Source organism: Artemia sp. Qi Xiang Cuo, chromosome 19 (assembly GCF_049724085.1).
Source record: "Artemia sp. Qi Xiang Cuo chromosome 19, ASM4972408v1, whole genome shotgun sequence".
Lineage (NCBI taxonomy): Eukaryota > Metazoa > Arthropoda > Branchiopoda > Anostraca > Artemiidae > Artemia > Artemia sp. Qi Xiang Cuo.
The window spans coordinates 3,091,007-3,112,362 of record NC_142812.1 but is presented as its reverse complement, the minus strand read 5'-3'; positions in this window follow the sequence as shown (position 1 = coordinate 3,112,362).

Genomic DNA, 21,356 nt, shown 5'->3' with positions numbered 1-21,356 from the left:
ATGTCCTGTCACGCTTAATAAGTTAGGAAACGAATAGCTTATTCGTTGTTTGATATGCCTGGGTAGTGCATTAAACACGGATATTTTTATTACATTTACATTGGCTCTGGAGTCTATTAGGGCATTAAAATAAATATCTGCAACGCTAAAATAGTTAAATATTGGTAATATTTTTTTATTTTCTGCCCTTAAAGATGCTATTATTACTTTTGGAGACCTATAAAATATTCTGCCGCCAAAATTAGGTCTTATGGGTTTTGGAGGCTTGTGTCATTTCCCTGGGGTGCCCAGTTATTTGGTGTTGGACGTTCATTTGTTCTATTTTCATTATTCTGGTTATTTTGCCAATTAGCATTGGCATTTTGGTCTTGCCTGTTTGCAAAGTTGCCCCTAGTATTCCAATTACTTCTTGGGTAAGTAGTTTCCCCGCGGTATTGTGACGTATTGCGTTGGAGGTATTGATTATTGTTATATCTACCTCTTGTTAGGGAGGTATTTCCTCTATTGCCTCTCATACCGTACCCATAATTGTTTGTTCCCCTGAACAAACTATTATTTGTTCCGCCGTAGTTAGAGCGGTAACTTTTTGAAAAACAGTTCTTTGCTATGTGCCCTATGCGATTACACGCATAGCATCTTATTGGTTGGTCAAAGGTTGTTAGTCTGGATTGGTTATTGTCTGAAAAACGTACCAATCTTTGCCTTGGTGGGGTTTGATTTTTAGTTGGGTTAGGTTTTGGCGATGGTTCTCGTGAGAAAAATCGCGGGGAGGGATCTCTCAAGGATTTGGGTGTTTTTGTTTCTACGTTGTTAATTTATAATTTTTGATGTTGTAAAACAATGTTGTCAATTTCACAAGCCCTCTCGACCTCCTGAACGGCTAATTCCAAGTCTTCGATATTTTTGGAAATTAATAGACGATAAAGCTTAGTTGTTGAGTCCCTGTTTGAAAGCATTAAGTATTATTTTTTCATATAGTTCTCCTTCTCCCGGGCCATATCGTGCTTCCCTGTTGAGTCCCTGTTTGAAAGCATTAAGTATTATTTTTTCATATAGTTCTCCTTCTCCCGGGCCATATCGTGCTTCTGTCAAGATTCTAATCTTATGCAGGTATTCTCTTACATATTATGTTTGTTCAAACGTGACTACCCCAAGTTTTAATTTGTTCAAAGAACATGTGTCAATGAATCTTTTTTGAAATGCCTGTCGTAACAGTTCTACCAAGTTTATTGATGAGTTTGATTCTGTACCTATTGAATTTTCAATTTGTTTTAGAAACGTAAGCACTTGGCTTTTTAATCTTAGGAGTAGCACTTTTGAATCAACTTTTGTCATGAATATTGAATTGGTCCACGTCTGTGTCCCCTTCATATTCTAGAAGGGATTTTGCAATTTTTACTGAAGCTGCAATTAATTGATGAGATTTTAGTAGTTCTTTTTGTTCCTGTGCCATTTTTCTAAAAATATGTGTTCCTACTTTAATTTCGTTTCTTATTTGGGTAATTGTTTATTTCTAAAGAAAATTTGTAAGGTAAACATAACTAAAATAAACACCTACAGGAAAATAAATAAGAAAGATTTTTGTTATATTGTCAGTTGTCAGTTCCTCTTTTGAATTTCTCTAATTTGAGGCCGTGCCAAATGAAATGGGAGGTATATTTAATTTATAAGTTTACTTTTTCTGAAGGGGCTCTTTACATCTTAAGGGTGTTTCTTATTTTTCATTTAGAGGTAGAAGAACGAAGGGTTTGAATCCCTCCTCCTATGAATTGTATGAAATGGGATCTGATTGAGTTTTGTTACCTCTATTGTGAGACTAAGGACTACGGGTTTAGGAATACCTTGTTACTCTTATGATTCTGATTCCTAATGAGAGTGTTTCCCAGAGTTCACGAGAGGCTTGTCTGACATCTGACAATACAAACAAGAAAATCATAATAAACAATGAATTTATTAGAACTCACTTAAAATGAACAATTGACAAAGTTCAAAATGACAACTTGTGGGCAATGCCCAGCTAGTAAGCTATACTTTGCACGTAAGTCATTACCCATAGCTATTGCAAAATTGTATGGTGATTTAAAATGATACTTCTTTCAAAAGATGCAATTTTTTGCTTCTATGCAAAGGAAACGCTTATCTTGGCTGTGCAATACGTTGTACTCCCCATAGGTTAAATATATGGCTGATATTATTTATTCTACATGAGTTTGTGTGTTTTTTCATTTAATTGATGTCACTTGCTTTGTGTTAAATATATATATATATATTTCTTTAAATCAACTTTCTTCTTTCTAAAACGAAAATTATGAATTACTATTTGTTTACATTATGTGTAAATTGTGAAGGAATACCTGGCCCCTCATTTCACAGATTTGACTAAAAGTCTTCGAAGCATCTTTTATCCAAATAAATTTTATCCAATTTAATGGTTTTTTAGAGATGACATAGAACAGCATTAAAACTGTGCATTTGCTTTGCTATAAATTTGTCTTAAAAAAGTGCCAAGTTTGGAGAGTTTTGTTAATATTCTTCTTGCTGATCAGTATTATTGTTTTTAAAATCCCTTCTGTTTTAAAGCAATTTAATGTTTTTTTAAGAGATTACATAGAACAGCATTAAAGCTGTGCATTTGCTATGCTATAAATTTGTGTTAAAAAATGTCAAGTTTATAGAGTTACGTTAATATTCTTCTTGCTGATCAGTATAATTGTTTTTAAATTCCATTTGTGTTAAAGCATTTTAGAGAGATTATAAGCCAACCATGTGTATATTTCTGTCACAAATGATTTTGCTCAAACGAGCTGCTGGAGAACAAATAAAAATTTTTATTTATTTATTATTTCAAGACTAGAATATCACAAAGCTAAGCATTCACAGTGCTTGTTTGTATCTTAATTAAATAATATCCCTGCTGGAGTTTTGTTGATACATGTCTTAAAATCAATTTGTCTAAAAAAATATATTATTTATTGTTATATTGTTGTTTATGTTTATATTGTTATATTAATATATTGTTTCAAATATTTGTTTTTCCCTGGTCCCATTAGTGTTCCAGCCTAAGTGACTGGCGCTCTGGGTTGAGAATCCTTTGTCCAAGGGGCACAGGTTTAATTCATGGCATTGCCAGTTTATTTGGTTTGGAATATGGGTCAGAGATGTGACTCTGTAAGCTCAGCCATAGATGACCCAGCTTTAAATGGGTACCTGGGGAAATCTGGGGAAGGTAAGCAGGAAGGGCATACAAAAGCATAGGATGACTCGCCTTTAGCTTCCCATTGCACTTCCTGGCTAAAGGGCCACAAAATGGAGATCAGTACTACCAGTTTGGACCTTAAAAGTCTAGTGACACCATACTTACTTACATATTGGTGTTCAGTTTGCACACAACATTTTATCTTCAGTGATTTTCAAAAGCATTTCGACAATCAGCCAAAGGTCTCAAAGCATGATTAGGATTAAATAATTTTTCAGGCCATTCTGACTTTCCGTTTAAAACAAATGTGTTTTGCTGTGTTTAAAGTAGAGATTTTTAAGCTATTAATTATTGAGGAGCACTTTCTCTAGTTTTGCCAAATTTTCAGGCAATAAACATTTTTAATCACCTTAAATATTTCTTTGGGTCTATTAACAGTGGTTGCTCTTTCTAGTCCACTTAATATTGATTGAAAATGAAGAAATGAAGAAATGATGATTGATTAGAAATGAAGAAATGCAAGTAAGATGGTCCTTACTTTTTCCTGAATTGTGGATGTATGGATAAGAGTGTAGGTCATAAGAGACGGCTGTTGAATGTAATAAGGGTTGAAGGTTTTTCAAGATTTAAAATTTAGGAAAATTGCTCAGGTTGGCAATTGAGTACAGAAGTGAAATTTTTTGATTTGTTTTTCTTTGTTTCTGTTATGCTTATGTAATGTCAAGTAATTTAAAGCTAATTTTCTTTTTTTGAGTTGCCATGGCCCTAGGACTCTAGCGCAATAAAACTTACTTATGTCCATCAATTTTTTTTTTAACAGACAGGAGGTCTATGTTTCCTAGCTTCAATGAATTTAAATGTAATTTCAAGAAAATGGATTCCAAAGTAGGTCAAAACTTGCAAATTGACCTCAGGTACGAATAAGTAATTTGTAATAAATGTATATCAATTTAGAGATTTTAAAAAATCTTTTAGGAAAAAGACAACCAAATAAATAAAAGTACCCTTTTACAACTATTTAATGAAGTGTCGCAAATATAGGTCAACCTTAAGATTGAAATGAACAAAGCTTCAATTATGAATCCGCTTTCTTTAAACAGACAGAAGGGGCAAACCTCTAAGCTTTGACAAATTCAAACTCACTATTGGGTTCTTTTCTTTTCAGAGGGGACTTTCTTTGGATATTTTTCCACCCAACTAAAAACAGTAGGGACAGCATCAACCACAAGTGACCTGCTGAGCCTACATACCCAGAGGAAAATCATGCAGCTCTATACTATAATTTCGCCCAACCTGCCTAATAAGTAAATATATAGCCAACTCTATATGTTTCCAATGCATTCTGCCACCTGCCAAATGTTTTTACAGTTCTTATTTTGTCACAGTTGATTCAATTAATAGGTACATGGGTTGAGGGACAGATTGGCAGAATAAATGGGAAATGTTATATAAGGAGGGGGCAACCCCACTCATGTACATAATAATTCCTACTTGTTTTAAGTTATAATGTTGTTCTTTACTTTCAGTTGAAAACTTATTTTTTTATTTTATTTCTGATTTTTTTAATAATATTGGAAAATCTGGCTCCCCCTCCATGGAAAATTTCCTTCCCCCATGAAAAGATGCTCACATGATGTGGGGGGTTAAGTCATCTTTAAATACATATTTATTACCCTTTTTGACTATGCTGAAGAAATGGCTATCCAAAAATTTCGATTGGGTGACTTTGAGGAAAAAATGAGCCTAGGAATTGGGCTAGCTACCCTCCAGTTTTTTGGTCACTTGAAGAGGACACTATAACTTTTAATTTCTGTTCAAATGAGCCCTCTCCTGTCCTTTTGCAATTTCTGATTTGATACGATCACCTCTGGGGAAAACAAACAAAAATAAAAACGCATCCATGATCTTTCTTCTTGCAAAAAACTTCAAAATTTCAAATTTTTGTAGACAGGAGTTTGAAACCTCTATAGTAGGGTTTTCTGGTATCCTGAATCTTATGGTGTGATATTCATTAAGGTCAGTTAATGTTTTGAGAGCATTTCCCCCACTTTTTCAAAAGTAGGGAAAATTTTCTCAGGTTTGTTACATAATTTGAATAAGCATCAGAATCTAGTTCTTTTGATGTATCTATTGTAACCAAAACTCTGTTTGTTAGAGCTTTTGTTACTATTGAGGAACAAGGCTCCTTACTCACAGTTTGTTACCACAAACTGCTTGACAAAAAAATAACAAGTTTTTCCAACCAAAAGTAAGAAACAAATTTGAAACTAAAAAACCCAGAAATTATCCCATGTGTGAAGGGGGCCTCCCCTTGTACTGTATGCTAAAATTTTATAGTTTTTTTTTTAAGTTTTTTTAGCAGTGGTTGAAGAAGGGGCATCCCTCACATACAGAGTAATTCCTGTTAGACTTAAGTTATGATGTTGTACCTTATTTCATTAGAATTTTTTTTATTATTATTTAGTTTATAACCATTTTCCAAATCTGCCAGGACATCCCCGGCTCTCCCCCCCCACAAAAAAACTGCCCTCTCTGTAGGAATCTCCCCTCAACAAAATTAAATGAATTTCCAAATAGCAAAAAGGCCACAAAGCGATAGGATACATCAAGGATATCCAAATCGCAATACTAGCAATCCCTTACCCAGCAGCTCTGGGAGGGAGTGAGGTCATATAATCTGCAAATGTAAGTTATTGGACCTGCCAACTATGTTCAATCAAATGGCTAGGTAAAAATTTTTATCATAGTCTTTCAGTAACAAAAAGGAGCATGGGGGGGGGGAGGTGGTTGCCCATCCTCTTTTTGGGTGAGGGTGCTGGTATATGATTTATTTCTTCCTATTGCAGATTAAGACTGTCTTCTTAAAGAAGAAAATCTCAAGTGAGCATGTAGTTTCATTTATTACAAAAATTCAATTTCATATTAAGTCAGAAAGGACAAACAGTGATATGAAACTTGAACAAATTATCCTATATGTAAAGGGGGCTGCTGCCTTTGATCGTAATGCTGGAGGGTCAACACAAACTACATTGATAGCATGGCTGATGCCTATTTATTGGCATCTGAGCTCAATACTGATGCAAAATCACCATGCAATGCAGACTGGTCAGTAAAAATAAGGTAGTCCCAAGCCTAGAGACAGACTGTGTGCACTCTCAGATAACCAGCTTAGCCTAAATGTCATAAACTACTGTGCAGATATATTGTAAGTAAATATTTAACAGATAGAGTTGGTTACGTTAGGTGTTTTAAATGATGCATTCTGAGCACCTGCTTTCCATAATTCTTTGATGCAGTTTCCATAATTTTGTTACTAATGCATCATATTTTCAATATCAGTACTTTTATGTATGGCCTAGAGCTGTGTTTGTACCCATTAGGGGTGGGGGTAGGGGGGTTAGGATGCATTTATGACCATAGTGATTATTATATTTGGAAATTGCATTTCACTGAAAATTTATTGGTAGACTTTTTTTTCAATTCTTGCCTTATACTATAAGCTATGCATGTTCAAATTTGTGAAAAGTAATGCAACAATACTTCTACCAAAGCAGTCTCTGATTAGAAATAATTGCAACACTTTCTTGACTCTAATAGCTGTTTTAAAAATTAAGTTTTAGTAATCAAAAGTCATAGAATAATTTCATTACTTTATTTTATGCCATGGAAGTCATAAAATAGGTAAAGCTATGAAGAAGAGTTTACTGGAAGAGAATTTTGTCCATGGATTTACAAGTAAAGATTTAATGTAAATAAAATTCAAATAAGGAAATAGCCAAGTGGCCTATAGGTTTTATAGCATTTAGATTAAAATCAAAAGTTTCAATTCTATTACACAAAGATTATTAAAGATCATCAAAAGTCATTGCCCTCTTGAGTGAGAAGGAGCATCCAAAGTCACTGCCCTCTAGAGTGAGAAGGAGCAGAAGTAGGTACCAAATTCTGTATATTTTGCAGAAAAACACGGGTTCTTAAACATGTGTTGTCAAGGCGGGAAGGTCAACATTGAACAAGTACAAGCCTACAGGTACACAGACCGATAACCGAAAACAATTACAAAATAACGGGTTAAAATACAAATTGCCAATTCCCCAAAATATTACCGTTAATTCAAGAAAATTGAAAACCACGGTAATTAATAAATTTTACTAACCTCTTAAGCTGATCGCAGCGCCCGATTCTTACCAAATCCTATTCCCTCAAAGAAGGAGCGTAGCGTAATCAACTGTATTTCATCCATAAAAATTCAGTTTCACAAAATATATGCTATTTAAGAGTCCGAAACAAAATGTATTCATTAAGGCACACATAAGATTGAACTAAGGCTAAGAAAAATGAAACTAACATTTACAAGAAAGTAAGAGTAGCCCAAAAGTAGTTTCTAATGCAATCGAGCAATGGGGGAAGCTGTAAATTATAGAAATTTCTCGTTGCTAACATAAGACTCTTGCAAATCACAATTATAGTGGACGTCAAATGAATAGACGACCGTCTTTGATATCATTTAACCAACAGCTAAAATCAAGATTTCTCTTGTATTCAAAAACATGTTTGAATATACCCTGCATTGGAAAGTATCTCGAGAAATCTAAATATCGCAAGATTTCTCTTTAAGACAAACCCCTGTAAAATACCCAGCTAGTAAAAATATATATAATATTTAGGGTAACTAATAGTTTGTACCTTAGGGACTGAATCGATTCAAAAATCAGAACGAGTCTGCCTCAAGACCATTTCAACGCTCCGATAACGTCAAACTTGCAAATTATCGCGATAAACTCAAAAAAAGTAATGAAGATGATATTGTACTCAAATATATGAATCCCACCCCCTTGTCGCGTGGCACCTTTTCTGCCACGAAACCAGAGTAGGCAAATCAGACGGATTCCTTTCAGAATTGTAATGAGTCGAAGCATAGTACTAATTGAATGGTTTACAAAAAAAGAAGAGAATAGTATAATTGGAAAGTAAGGCAATTCTAAGTTTTGTGTAAACAAGACTAGCTCATGCTAAACAAAATAAGAACTCTAGCCACGTAAACTAACTTTATGGTTATTATAATATAAGGTAAATAAATTTTTATGCCTTACCCCATGCACAGCAAAAAGTTTAGGTAATATCGCGTATGAATATAGGTACCTCTGCCACGTGGCAGTATCTCTGCCACGTAAGCAGAATGAGCCGACACATTAAATATTGATGCAATGTTTAATTCGTTAGAACTAGAAAATTTATTCTTTATTAACTAGCCTTCGTATTCCACCAATTTTTGCGCAATTCTGAAATAGCCTAAAATAAAGAGTTCATTCCTATTTTTTTGAAGCTACTAGGCATACAGCCAAAAATCATCGTTTATCTCTTATCATTGGTATCGTGGGATAGTAAAGTATCTTGATGATTGCCCATCTATAAAAGGATAAGAACTAAACTCGAATCAGCGAATCATTCTGTGTATGATCTTTGCTTATTAAAAGCCATTCTTTAATAACATTATAACGGTATTGTTTGAATAAATGTCAATGAGCAACTTTTCATTCAAACTAACTTAAGAAATAGCCATCAAGATAGGCAATTAAGGAAAAACAGCCTTCAATATAGGATAAATTAGCTCCCTTTAAATTAATCAAGTGCAAGACTGAGGAAATAAAATAATAGGTAATTTAATAGCAGGAAGTTATGATATAAAAGAAACCTTTTAAGTAAAGCTGACTAAACTATGACAATAAATGAAAATGCTTTACAGTTTGATGGCTTACTGTTTCTTTGTAATAAGTATTAAGGCCTTAGTTTTCTAGGGTCTTAGAAGATAAGATTGTATTTTCAAACTTCTGTTGTGAGGAAATTTGGTTACGTTGGCAGAATACACGACAACTACGGATGCTTAAAAGATTGTTGGATATAAGGAGTCACCAAGTATTCATATTGGGCATGAAAACAGGGATGGAAAGACCACATTTATTTCTGAAAGAAATTTTTTAACTTTTTCAAACTAATTGTCGATTCCTCCATTAATTGATTCCAGCTCTTTCAGAAGTATACCGTTTTTTCTGTTGATTTTGCGTTTGCATTTACTCAATACTAGTGCAGACGCAGAGTCAACGGCTCACGCGAATTACAAAAAAAGACTCAATACTAATTTCGACTACAACTGTGATCGCCCCAGGCTCAACACTAACATTTACTATACTTAAGTTGATAAATATGACGAAACCACACTTAATCGGTAATTTTTTTGCATGAGTACCGTATAATATTGTCAGGGGTAGAGAACTCTTCCGTCACAAAATCCCAGATGGTCAAACGAACGGTCAAATGAACAAAAATATTAATTATTTCTCACGTAGAAAAAGTACTCCAATTCTCTTTTTAACGATTTACGCTCGAGAACCCACTCAAAACTAAGTAAAGAGACACTTTTAGCTAAAAGTAAGCAGGGATACCTCTCCCATTCCAGGAGGTAATAATAATATTTTTTTTTCTCTCGATAAATAGTGAAGGCTTAAAACATCCGGTGAAACTCTTCTACAAACATAAATAAGCAAATAACCCGTAAAAACCTCATTAAATACTTGGAAATCGATGCAAGATGACTAATTCAAAAAAGCAATTGGAATTAAATTGAAATTTGTGAAAACGGATGGACCCCAGTCACGGGAAGTTGTGGCCAAGGGTTGGCGTGGTGTCTGTTGTCTCACTACATTAACACTTAGTCCTCATCTTCCTTTGAGAAACAACAATACAAATACGAGACGTGATTACATGACAAGGAACCAGTTAACAAGGAACTACAACTGCAGTTCAAAATTTTCTTTTAAACAGATGGACCCTCAGTCATGGAAAGCTATGGCTGATGGGATTAGTAAATGGTATCATTATTCCGTTGCCATTCCCATTACGCCCTGACCTTCTATGAGGAACAACTATACAGTTAGGAGACGTGATTGTTGAATAATAAAGAGTTATAAACTACAGTTAAATGAAACGACCCTACACCATGGGGAGCCGTTGTGCAACCGTCGTGACCTATGGTGCGTTTTATCCCATTGGTCATTACCGTCTGCCCAGGGAACTCTAATTAGAAAATCAACTCTCTTTGAAAAGTGACCCGCAAGAATTACCCTACATTGCTTTTACTACTAGGAAAATTACTCTAACAAAAGTAACCGCTCAAAGGAATATGCGAAAGAGATGGGCAGAGAAGCTTCAGTCGAGAGGGAGTTGAGTTCTGGAAGTAGACACAGAGTTCCTTATTCTTTGGGTCTAATTTTGTAACAACAATTCCTTTACGAAGAACAACTTGTACCGGAAAAGGAATGCAAGAATATTAGTAAAAATTAAATACCATAAAATTAAAAAGGCCAAGTAAACAACTATAACTCATGATGAACATTGTTAAAATTGAAAGTGCATAGCTATTACGTAATCATTACTATGCCTTAAACTACTATAACTTAACATAATTATTCTTAAAATATATTGCTATTATATAATCATTTACTATCCCTTAACTACGGTAATCTTAACATAATTAATCTTAAAATATATTGCTATTATATAATCATTTACTATCCCTTAACTACGGTAACCTAAGGCAAACCTTATTAAATGAAGGGTATACAGCTATTACGAAAATACTTTTTATTCCGCAAAATATTGTAACTCAACTTAATTGTTGTTAAACTAAGAGTGTATAGCTGTAAGCGATCATCCCAGATCATGACAAATCCCAAGTCTAAAGAGTTGATTCATAATACATAATAAGGTGTACCAACGGAAAATAAACGTCCATAAGAGTACAAAGAACAAAAATGAAAGATTAAAAAAAAATACAAACCTTTCCCTTTCACCTCAAATATCTTAACCAATAACGGTTCCTATTAAATGCTAAATATTATATAATAAAATATTTCCAGATACCAGAAAGCGAGTAGCCGTCGACCACTGGTTAAGTGAAACGTCGAAACAAGCGATTATATGGTACCTTGCTAATATTAACTGAAAATCTAAAATAATAAATCCAAAAAAAGGGGTGAACATGATGAAATTCCCGAGCCAGCCACAATTAAGTAATTGTAGCCTGGCAAATGTAACGTCATGGAAACTCAAGAAAAGCCATAGCATAAATAATAATAATGATTCCTTAAAAGAATGGGTTCTTATCAAAACAGTGGAAAATCTTGACTGCCCAACACTACATTTCCTTTTAAAATCTCCAAGGAAAGTCTTGGAAGACAGAATAATCCTAAGATTAATAGCAACCTTAGTTCATTATAATTTTAGTGCACGTACAATGACAAGAACAATCAAACACACCAGGCTAAGCACCAACCTAGCATTCCAAATTTTAATACAAAGAATCCCAATGACAAAATAAGCCCTATTATCCAAGTACATCGTAAACAACATTTGATATGATCAGGATGATAAAAACTTCACTACGATTTGGCCCATTAAATTTCTCTCCATTCTAATAGACCGAGGACATACGCTAAAGGGAGAAAGCTTCCTTAGGGCCTTAAACGTCAATTGTGTAAATAACACATACCTAAGCCCAATAAACCCATCAACGGGATCTGCTATTTTTCAAGATACCCCGAGGGATTATAAAGACGTAAAGAAAATAACCCTGAATTTATTTCAGAAAGACGAAAATTACGGAATCAAAATATTCCCCGGCTTTGATATAATTGTGCGCGAGCAACTATGTTGTTGTCAACTACATATAAACTTAAGTTTTCCCGTGGTAAGAATAATAAATAACCCGTTTTCATTATCTGGATGGTGCCGAAAAGTCATTCGACCAAATATGCGAAGGAGTAATATAACTGCCACACTGGAAGGTCTGCACCTCCCAAACCAATTATTAGTATATTTAATGCATTTGAATACGCCTGAAAGTGGTCAAAACAACGTTGTATATGAACTCAAATTTCTCGGATCCAATGCATAATTATGGGAAAATTATCGACTTACCAATATGTTAACATCCTCAGGCTCAAAGGCGGCACTGCCAGACGATGCACCCATATTAAAACTAAAAGCCAATATCCGGGGAAGAAATTGTGTATATAAATAATTCCGTCAAAATAAATAATAGAAGAGCTCACCAATATTATCTGAAGTGCTGTCTAGATTGATCAATTATTATTTGAAAAGTGCATTATATAAATAGGCTAGTAGTGCATTAATATGTTATAAAACTAAGTCAGGAAGTAAAGACCCAAAAACACATATATATATATATATATATATATATATATATATATATATATATATATATATATATATATACATATATATATATATATATATATATATATATATATATATATATATATATATATATATATATATATATATATATATATATATATATATATATATATATATATATATATATATATATATATATATATATATATATATATATATATATATATATATATATATATATATATATATATATATATATATATATATATATATATATATATATATATATATATATATATATATATATATATATATATATATATATATATATATATATATATATATATATATATATATATATATATATATATATATATATATATATATATATATATATATATATATATATATATATATATATATATATATATATATATATATATATATATATATATATATATATATATATATATATATATATATATATATATATATCTATATATCCCCCCCCTTTTTATTAATAGAAAGTGATTGGAAAGTAACTAACACCCCTTACAGGCCCACCATTTCCCCAAGCACATCCAATAAAGATTTTTAGATAGCCATTTTGTTCCACGCAGTTTAAAGTTCAGGAAATTATGTATTTGAATAGGACACTCCCCCCACATCTTCAGGACTAGGTTTAAAAGTTATGCCCTGGTGGCGTATAAGGTTTTTATTTGAATCTCTGTCGTAGAAACTCGAAAATGGTCTCGTTCAGTTGTAAATTCAAAGGGCCAGTGCCCTTTTTAATAGTCGAAAGTGATTTGAGGGCAACTAATCCCCTCTCACGCCCATATTTTCTCCAAAAACATCAAATCAATATTTTAGATAGCTATTTTATTCAACGTAGTTGAAAGTTTTGGATATTAGGTCTTTAAGGATGACAACCCCTCCCCCCAACAGCCCTCAGGGCAAGGGTTGTATGTTATGTCCTGGGGGCGTATAAGGTTTTTATTGAAAGCATAAAAACTTCAAAAGGGCTCATTCAATTGAAAATTAAAAGGCCTAATGCCTTTTTCAATAGTTGAAAGTGATTGGAGACTGACTAACGCCCCTCTCACGCCCACCATTTTCCCAGACACATTCAATAAAAATTTTGAAATATCCATTTTGTTCAGCGTTGTTGAAAGTTCTGGAAACTAGGTCTTTTAGGATGATAAACCCCTTAGAGTCCTCTGTGCAAGGTTTGTAAGTTATGTCCTGGGGGCAAATAAAGCTTATATAGAAAGTTGTTATAGTAATTTCAAAAAGGGCTTATTTGATTGGAAATTGAAATTGCCCTTTTTAATAGTTGAAAGTGAGTGGAGAGTAATTAACCCCCCTCTTACAACCACCATGTCCCTAAACATATTCAATCAAAGTTTAGAGATAGTCATTTTGTCCAACGTAGTTGGAAGTTCTGGAAATTATGTATTTAAGGAGGACAAACCCCCCAGAGCCCCAAGGGCAAAGGTTGTAAGTTCTGCCCTGGGGGTATATAAGGTTTTTATAGATAGAGTTGTCGTAAAACTTCAAAAGGGGCTCATTCAATTTAAATTGAGAGGGCTAGTGCCCTTTGTAATAGTCGAAAGTGATTGGAGGGTAATTAACTCTCCTCTTAAGCCCACGATTCCCCTAAACACATTCAATCAAATTTTCAGATAGCCATTTTGTTCAACGTAGTAGAAAGTTCTAGAAATTGGGTCTTTGAGAGTGACACCCCCTCCCCCCAGCACTCAGGGCAAGGGTTGTAAGATATGCCCTGGGGGCATATAAGATTTTTAGTGAAAGTTTTGTCATAGAAACTTCAAAAGGGCTCATTTGATTGGAAATTGAAAGGGCTAGGGTCATCTTTAATAGTTGAAAGTGATTGGAGAGCGACAACCGCCCCTCTCACGCCCACCAGTTCCCCCAAACACATCCAATCAAAAGTTTGAGATAGCCATTTTGATTAACGTAGTTGAAGGTTCTGGAAATTCGGTCTTAGAGAATGACAACCACCCTAACAGACCTTAGGGTAAGGGTTGTAATTTATGTCCTGGGAACATATAAGGTGTTTATAGAAAGCGTTGTCGTTTCCAAAAGGGGTCATTCGATTGGAAATGGAAAGGCCTAGTGCCCTTTTTAATAGTCGAAAGTGATTGGAAGGCTTGACATTTTTTTTAGTAAAGATCAAAGTGGGTATAATGCATTATTTTTTGTTGTTGTTGTTGTTTAGACCAGGGCACTTCTTATCGAAGGACTTGTCGTGGGAACTTCGAAAAGGGCTCATTTGACTGAAAATAGAAATGGCTGATGCCCTTTTTAATAGTCGAAAGTGATTTGAGGGCAACCAATCCCCCTTCCACTCCCATCCTCCCACGCCAACCCTTCCATTTCTGTTCTTAAAATTTAACCAAATCAAAATATCGTAAGTGTGTACAAGCTATCAAAGAAAGTAAACAGATTTTTTTGCAAATGGCATCAAGTTTTGCATTTCAGGTCAACTAGAGGAGGTATGAAACTAAATTAAACAGTACTATTTGTGTCCAGATTTTTAAAAGGGTGTATGTTGCTAAAAATTGCTGAAAATTTTTCTCCAGTATAAAAATAGCAGGCCAAACTATAAAGTTTTAAAAAACGAAAAGATTTAAAGTATTATTTCCTTTTCCCTGAAAAGACTATGTCAATATAAAACGAACAGAAATTAATTAAAAAAACTTTTTCCACAATATAAGTTTTTCAAAGAAAAGTTAAGAACGCCATTAAACCAAAAATGAGCCAAAATAAAATCATAAAATAAAATGCTTTCCCAAGGCCAGAGCGAGATCTGCACTTTACTGAAAAAATACAAATGAACGTGCATTGCCAGTTTAGTATAAACATATTGATATTTAGTAATCAAAACCTCAATATTATTTGATTTATTAAAGTTATAAAACTAAAAAAATTTATATTTTTTCAGTAAAGTGAAAATTATGTTCTGGTTTTGGGATGATATAGGGGTTTTGCACGCAACTTATGTTAATTTCTGCTCGTTTTGAGTTTGACTCGGTTAATTATTTTAATTTCTGTTCGTTTTGGGTTTTATTTATTTATCGATGCTGATTTGTGGTAGTTTCACGCTTGGTAGATTATTTGATTTTATTTTTGCTCATTTTTTGTTTAATGGAGTTCTTTACTTTTCTTTGAAAAACTTATTTGGTTGGAAAAGTGTTTTTAAATTAATTCGTGGTAAGGAACAACTCTATAGAGAGCTGATTCCTGATAAAACTAGCTGGCTCATGCTTCTAATTGGCAAAAGGGGTCATCAAAGCCACAAGCTTCGACTTGAGTAAATGAAACTTATTTCCATTTTTAACAAGATTGCATGAAGAGTAATAATAGATGGGGAAAATTCAGGCAAAAGTTACACAACAAATAAGTTACACTTTAAGAAAATAAAACTTTAAGAAAATAAAATAAATGGTTCTTTATTTTGGGGTTAGTTTGGAATTGGCAAAAGAGGGTCAAGATAGTAGGAGATTAAACCCTAAGGATCCCTTTTGTAGGGTGATCTCTGTCTGGGTCATTCACTGCTATGGCCAACTCAAGAAATAAGTAAACCGTTGTGACTAGTCTGGGGATTGGTGAATTAATTTTTTTTCACAAAGTTAATTTTCATTTAATGTGAAGATCTAAAAAAAATGTATAGGGTGCAAAAAAGAGAGAATTGGTAAAGGACAATGAAGCAGTTCAATCCATATTATTACGTAAAGTGCCAAAGCTAAACAATTTTCTTTGATTCATTAGATTCTGAGGCTTCTGAATCAAAAAGATACAAAAATGTTCCAGCACCTCGCAAATTATTCCAGCAAATTGGTAATATGAACTTAATTATAAAACTTAATTACAAACCTAAACTATGATTTTGAATTGTAAAACTGTCGTAAGTTAATTGACTAGAACAGATAGGGTTCATTCGAATGTAAATTAAAAGTTTTAGTGCCCTTATAAACATAAACTATAATTTTAAACTGTAAACCTGTCCTAAGTTGCTCGATTAGAACAGAAAGGGTTCCTTCGAATGTAAATTAAAAGTCTTAGTGCCCTTATAAACATAAACTGTAATTTAAACTGTAAAATTGTCCTAAGTTGCTTGATTAGAACAGGTAGGGTTCCTTCGAACATAAATTAAAAGTTCTAGTGCCCTTATAAACCTAAACTGTAATTTAAACTGTAAAATTGTCCTAAGTTGCTTGATTAGAACAGGTAGGGTTCATTCGAACATAAATTAAAAGTTCTAGTGCCCTTATAAACCTAAACTATAATTTGTCTGGCACTCTCTGGTGCAAAAAAAAAAAAATAATCATTTGTTGGAAAAAAGTATGACATAATTATTGTGAATAAGATATGAAAAGCTTGGGTTTAAACACTTCCTTAACATCTGATACAATTAAAACAACTTGTCAACTTCAGTGTAACATTCTAATTTGCTAATTTTGTTAATTAATTTATGCCTTTTGCTTTGTTTTGCACTAATAAGGGAGAAAAAGTTCAAGTTGGAATCTTCGCATTTGAACCTGTTGAATACACGACAGGCGAGATGAGAACTGAATCCTTTTCCACAAAAATTTATCTTCGAATGAAGAATACTCTTTCATGGGCGTACAGAGGAGGGGGCAGGGGTGGCTACTGCCCCCCCCCTTGAGCTTCAAATTAACGCTAGATGTGGCTGAAAAAGCACATGGTTGAAAAAGCAGAAGGTTGAAAAAGCAATTGAAATAAGGTAGATGGCTAAAAAAAGCAGTTGATAAAAGGTAGATGGTTGAAAAAACAGCCGAAATGACAGAGTAAAATTCAAACAAGAAGCAATTATCCATAATGTCTTGGAAAGATTTGGCTCTAATCCAAGAAGATTCATGCTGAAGCTTATGGATGATTTATGGTGATTACTTATTAATAAAGATTTCATAGGTATATGATAGAACTTACTGGCAATGTAAGGTTTTGTGAACTGTCAATATAACTTCAGATTCTCCCTCCTCCCTCATCACAGAATTGGCTGCCCCCTCCCTTAGACAAGAAGCTACGTACGCCCATGTACTCTTTGGTTCTTTTGTTGATGATATTGATGCAAAAACCACCTAGTAGGACAATTTTGGCTCATGGGACAAAATTGCTCTCAGATTTTCAAAATTTGTTACAATAGGAAAATTGCAGAGTTGTAGAGGCATAACTATGGCACGCAGAATAACACAACCTATACCATTCAAAAACGTGTGAAAAATGATGATGGATGGAAGGATATCTGAGAAAAAATTCTTTCTGCAGAAGAACAAATTTGCTCTGAGGTCACGTTTGGCTGATTTTTTACCGTGATACTTCTGAAAACCACAATAAAACTTTGAGGGTGGATTTAGAAATAGAATTTGTATCATTTTCCAACTCGAAAATTTCATTAAGTGTCGCTGAAAGCTTTCAATTTCTACATTAATCTAACGATCAAAAAGAAGAAGAAAATTGTCACGTATCTCCTTAATTGTAAATGCCAACCTAAAATGTACATACCAGGGCCTTATCCACGATTCTTTTTTTTTGTGGGGGGGGGAGGGGTTAAAAAGGATTTTTGTTCAGGGGGGGGGGGGGTACAAAAAAAGACTTCAAAAAACAAACAACAAAAGAACGAAGAACAATAGGGAAATCTTCGTCACTATTTACTTTAAAAAACGCATCAAAAATTTCGTTGCAGGCGAATTCTAGACTCGGGTCACTTTAAAACAAAACATTAATACTAGAAAATGCTGAACGGCGAAATAATATTATTGCATGGAATTTAAAGTGTTGGTAAAAAAGAGAGTCATGATAAAATTACCGAACTATTGCTGAAATTATTTGTTCGATGTGATTTTCAAATCATGGAACATAATGATAAATTTACCAAGTTGAGACTTAAAAATACAAATGACAAATATATGGTTTTGCCCTAAGCGAATAAAAAAAATTAGAGACCATGATTTCAGAAAAGAAATAAAGATTGAGAATTGCCATATTTTCTCAAAGGTTTACTTAACAGATGATGTCAACAAATCAGTCCGGGAAATTAGATCATCTCTTATAAAGAAGAAAAATGAGCTCAAACAGAAAGGCTCACAAGCCTGGATCCCACCAGTAGTTCTCCCTCTGCTGTGCTCCATCGATGAATTTGGCGTCAAAAAGAAATTAGATTGGTTCAAGTTGTGACCGGTTGACTATTGTGAATATTGATTCTGTGGTTTGGTTGAGAAGTGACTTTAGTTTTTGTTTTTCTTGTTTTGTTTGATTTTTGGTGTGTAACTATCTAACATTCGTATGCTAAGAAGGGGAAAAAATTCCTTTTTTTATCAATATCTAGGTGTTATTTATTATATTATGGCTTACAGCAGAGTTTTATGTTGTTTCCCATGAGAAAAAGCCCATTCAGTGTGATTTTTAATGTTTTTCGTTTCTTAGGGGAGGGGGGAGCTGGAAGGCTATCTTTTCTCGTGACACTAAATTATGATGATGGATAGTCATTTTAATGTAATCCCGTTATCTAGGTTAAAAGAATTAGAAAGGAGGTCAGTCTTATTTAGTTCGGTGTTTCAAGCTCATTTAGCTCATGAAATTAATGATATTTCACATTCTTTTAATATTCCACAAATAAATAAGTATGTTTTAATGAAATTACACAAAAAATTCTTGTTCTAGGAGGATATCGTTTTGGAACTGTTGGGGTTGGGTAAGCGGACGGGGTGTGATGGAGAAGTTTTTATTTGGTTTGGGTACTGATATTTTAGGCCTTTGTGAGACTTTAATTGATGAAATTTATGCAAATAAAATTGGTGTAAAATATTACCAATTTTTTCATAGAAATAGATCCCAGCAGAAACAGGTTGGCCTAGCGGTTTTAATTAAAAATTATATTCTTACGCGAATGAGAGATGATTTTTTATAGTTTAATATTGAAATAATTTTTGAATTTTGTGTAGTTGAATGTTTTTTACCTAATAAAGGAAAACTCTTAATTGTAGTGATATATCGTCCCCCCTCTTCTAGTAAGGTAAATTTCATAAGTAGATTGAAAAATATGCTAGTTTACCTCTCACATCTCCGTATTCCATTCATGGTTCTTGGCGACTTTTACATAAACCTAATGAGATGTTTACCTTCAGACCAACATGGGATTCATAATTATGCAATACTGTATTTAGAATGTCCTCTTTCTTGTAATTAATTACAAAAACTTTTTCCACAAAATAAGTTTTTCAAAAAAAAGTAAAGAACTCCATTAAACCAAAAATGAGCAAACAATAAAATAATCTACCAAGCGTGAAACTACCACAAATCAGCATCGATAAATAAATGAAACCTAAAACGAACAGAAATTACAATAACTAACCGAGTCAAACTCAAAACGAGCAGAAATTAACATGAGTAGGGCTCAAAACCCCTATGCCTTCCCAAGACCAGAACATAATTTGCACTTTTTACTGTAAAAATATAAATGTTTTTACTTTCATAGCTTTAATAAATCAAATAATATTAACATTTTGATTACTAAATATCAGTATATGTATATTAAACTGACAATTCACATTCATTTGTTTTTTTTTATTTAACTGACAATTCACATTCACTTGTTTTTTTTTTTTAAATTATAGTAAAGATCGAAGTGGGTATAATTTAATATTTTTTATTGTTGTTGTTGTTTAGACCAGGGCACTTCGTGTCAAAGTAGAAAGGGCTGATACCCTTTTTAATAGTCGAAAGTGATTTGAGGGCAACTAATCCCCCTTCCAACCCTTCCATTTCTGCTTTTAAAATTTAACCAAATCAAAATATCGTAGGTGTATCTAAGCTATCAAAGAAAGTAAACAGATTTTCTTGCGAATGGCATCAAGTTTTCCATTTCAGGTCAACTAGAGGAGGTCTGAAACTAAATTAAACAGAACTATTTGTGTCCAGATTTTTAAAAGGGTGTATGTTGCTAAAAATTGCTGAAAATTATTCTCCAGTATGCAAATAGCAGGCCAAACTATAAAGTCTTAAAAAACGAAAAGATTTAAAGTATTATTTTCTTTTCCCTTAAAAGACTATGTCAATATAAAACGAACAGAAATTAATTCAAAAAACTTTTTCCACAAAATAAGTTTTTCAAAGAAAAGTAAAGAACTCCATTAAACAAAAAATGAGCAAAAATAAAATCATAAAATAAAATGCTTTCCCAAGGCCAGAACAAGATTTGCACTTTACTGAAAAAATACAAATGAATGTGCATTGTCAGTTTAATATACATATATTGATATTTAGTAATCAAAATGTTAATATTATTTGATTTATTAAAGTTATAAAAGTAAAAACATTTATATTTTTCAGTAAAGTGCAAATTTTGTTCTGGCCTTGGGAAGGCATAGGGGTTTTGCGCCCAACTTATGTTAATTTCTGCTCGTTTTGAGTTTGACGCGGTTAATTATTGTAATTTCAGTTCGTTTTGGGTTTCATTTATTTATCGATGCTGATTTGTGGTAGTTTCACGCTTGGTAGATTATTTGATTCTATTTTTGCTCATTTTTTGTTTAATTAAGTTCTTTACTTTTCTTTGAAAAACTTATTTGGTGGGAAAAGTTTTTTTAAATTAATTCGTGGTAAGGAACAACTCTATAGAGGACTGATTCCTGATAAGACTAGCTGGCTCATGCTTCTAATTGACAAAAGGGGTCATCAAAGCCACAAGCTTCGACTTGAGTAAATGAAATTAATTTCCATTTTTAACAAGATTGCATGAAGAGTAATAATAGATGGGGAAAATTCAGGCAAAAGTTACACAACAAATAAGTTACACTTTAAGAAAATAAAACTTTAAGAAAATAAAATAAATGGTTCTTTATTTTGGGGTTACTTTGGAATTGGCAAAAGAGGGTCAAGATAGTAGCAGATTAAACCCTAA